The sequence below is a fragment of the Peromyscus eremicus genome, chromosome 12 (genome assembly GCF_949786415.1).
Source record: "Peromyscus eremicus chromosome 12, PerEre_H2_v1, whole genome shotgun sequence".
In the NCBI taxonomy this organism is placed as follows: Eukaryota; Metazoa; Chordata; class Mammalia; order Rodentia; family Cricetidae; genus Peromyscus; species Peromyscus eremicus.
The window spans coordinates 68,393,890-68,397,020 of record NC_081428.1 but is presented as its reverse complement, the minus strand read 5'-3'; the positions used below and the strand labels follow the sequence as shown (position 1 = coordinate 68,397,020).

The following is a 3,131-nucleotide window of genomic DNA, read 5'->3' as shown; positions in this document are numbered from 1 at the left end:
CCTCAAGCGGTCTCTGAGAGCTTAGGAGATTCTGAACAATGATTATTGGAGTTTATTCAAGGTCCCATCCTTTAGTTCAGGGTAACAGGTGTTTACAGTCAATCTGCACTGAGCCTGGGTGTTTCTTAAGCTCTGTGACTTTAACCACTGGGTTCTCAGCCTGCAGCTTTGCATTGTTTGTTTTTGTGAAGAGGCTCTTGACTCTTCGTAAGTGATGAAGAGACCATTTGTCTCCTATACTCACTCTTTAATTGCGTGTTAGGAATCCTCATTTCCCAGTCTCTCTTTGGGGTGTCACTATAGCTTAGTAATAACCCCACAGCCCTACTGTTTTATCTGCATCTAGCAAAAACATGAATTTAGCACTTATGGGAGTCTCTCCAATGGAGGTCTTCCCAGGTCAATGTCAGTGAAATATACAGCAGTTAAGCTCCCCCTCTTCAACTAAACTGTAAATATTCTACATGCCTCAAGAAATATCCTCTTTTTTTTCCCCTCTTTTGAGACAGGGTCTTACTATGTAGCCCTGGAACTCACTATGTAGAGCCTCAAGCAGCTAGAGCAGGGCCATGTTCGGACACAAGTTCATGGCCTTCAACAACCCCAGGGGCTTCAACTGCAAAGATGAAACAGAATTTAGAAGCTTTATTGTTTGGGTTGAAGACCAGAAAATCAGACGATAGAGGACTGAAGACAGAGGTAACCTGAGAAACGTCAGAGCAGTGACTGACCCAAGTTCTTCTAAAAGTAACTCAGAGATGTTAATTGTCCTTTCAAGATTCAGGGTCAGCAAGAAGCAACTGACTATCTTCTTGTTTTATCTGTTGGAGTTAAATATGGAAATAGTGCTAAAAAAAAAAAATGAAAGGAATTAGTACCTGATAACAGGAAAGGTACTGAAAATGCAGATAAAAGTGGAGAGCCATTGGTCAACCTGGATGTAAATAATCCGGATTTTAAGCCTGGTGTAATGACTCTGGCTAACTTCCTTCAGATTCAGTGTCTTGATGATTACTTGGTAATGCTTAAGGAAATTCACATTTTGGTTCAGGAGAGTCTAACACAGGATACAGTTACTAAAGCTAATGGAACAAAGAGGGCTTGCCTGTTGCTTTTTCAGACAAACATTCTTGCTTTTGACACAGGAAATGCATTTCATGAAGCTGCTCAGATTCTGCAGACGTGCTCAGAGAACTACCGACAAAAATTAATGACATTGTAGCAGCAGGAGTTTGTTGGGCAATTGTTGATCCAAAGACAGTCCACAGACTGGGACAAGTTGGAAGGGAAGCATCCCAGGATTTCAGCTACTCACCTGTTTAGCATGATGGGAAGAGTGCACCAGCATGTGTTTGAAAGTCAATTGTCACATTTTTAAGGGAGAAATCCCAGGAGATCTACCATGGTTTTTTTTTTCCCTTTAACAAAGTTTGGAAAAGCAGGAAGAAAGGAAAAGAAGAAAGAAAGAAACTTGGCAGGGAAGCATTGCTGTAAACGATACTCAATCAGGGGTCATTGCATGGGATATCCCTAAAAGGAGGCCCTGAGAATTATTTCCAGCCCACAGAAGCAGTTTATCAGTCTGTCCACCTCCACATATTTAAACAGTGTGCACAACCCCATTTCAAAACAAGCAGAGTTAACATTCTTGACTCTCAGCCCAAATGTGGGTGCTCACTATGAGCTCATCCCTGCATTTGGAGGATGGTATTTGTGGGGCTTAGGGTACTGTAGACTCCCTGGATCAGACAAAGAAGCAGAGGGACATGTGCTAGCACCATTTATTAGGCCTCCAAGATGGAAGACGTATGTGGAAGCATTCTGGATCTTGCCAGGATTGTCCAAGTGTGATCTGATGTTAGGGAAACAGCTGGAGCTGAGTTCAGATTCTGGCTCCAGTGCTCTCTGGACCGCACACTCCCCAGCTTTTGCTCCCCACTTCAAGGGGAGAAAATATGACCAGGGGTGTTTGGCATTTACATAAATGGGCAATGAACATAAACAATTTAGCAAAAAGCATTTGTTTTATTTACATTTATTTTGCCAAAGGCCTATATACTACTGAGAATACTATGGGCATTTAATGAATGTTATTTTCCTGAGTAGATGGTAGTCTCAAGTCTGGGTCTATTATAGGCCAGGATTACTGGTGATTATTAAATGATATAATTTTGATATTGATTAATACACCAATTCTTGGTTTTCTCGTGTAAAAGGGAGTTGATGACCCCACTTGTCTCAGCCTCAACTTCACTAAAAGTTAGAAGCTTGAGATGAGGTAATACTTCAAGGGTAGCCTGTAAAATATAAACTATCATAGAAAGTTTTGTTATTTTAAAATTATCCCGCTTGATGGAATTTTTTTTTAATCTTTCACTTAATGAACTCTAAATTCTCTTAAACTTTAAGTGTAGTTGATTTTCAAAACTAGGAATTCATAAATGTTTCCTGTTCTTTTGATAGTTGTGATCTATAGGTATTGTTTTTCAAGACTTTATATACCAAAGAGACATACTATTGCCATAGCCTTTGGAATATGCAGATCTTGGGTCATACCTACCTTTCTTCTGGGCAGAAATAATGGCCTTTGGGGTTTCCCCAGGAACAATGCTGAAGCAACAAGGTAGAAATGGATGTCTATCTAGAGAGAGAAACTGCCACAGTGGTCTCTTGGTCTCAGAAAGGCAATTAAGAATGCCGCATTCTCTTCCTGATAATACCTGAGCTACATGGACACTATAGCAAACATTTTCTTGCCTCATCAGTACCAATCAGGTACCATTTGCCCCAGACCAAAATCCAGGCAAGCAAATTGGCCATCAGTAACTCAGGTGTGTGTGTGTGTGTGTGCCATACTTATTTCTTTTTATTCACTTATTTTTTAATGATTGATTTATTTTTATTTTGTGTGCATTGGTGTTTTGCCTGCTTGTATGCTTGTACAAGGGTGTTGGATCCCCTAGAAGTGGTGTCACAGACAGTTGTGAGCTGCCATATTGGTACTTGGAGCTGAACCCAAGTCCTTTGGAAGTGCAGGCAAATACTCTTAATTGCTGAGCCATTTCTCTAGCCATTTTCACTTCATTGTTTTTTAACTTTCACCAACATTAAATAAGATGAAATTTTGTGAG

The 3,131-nt window shown here is 40.3% G+C and overlaps 1 pseudogene; it reads left to right on the top strand.

Moving 5' to 3' along the window:
* Positions 1 to 569: 569 nt before the first annotated feature.
* Positions 570 to 1,323, top strand: LOC131922261 (RNA transcription, translation and transport factor protein-like; annotated as a pseudogene).
* Positions 1,324 to 3,131: the final 1,808 nt, after the last annotated feature.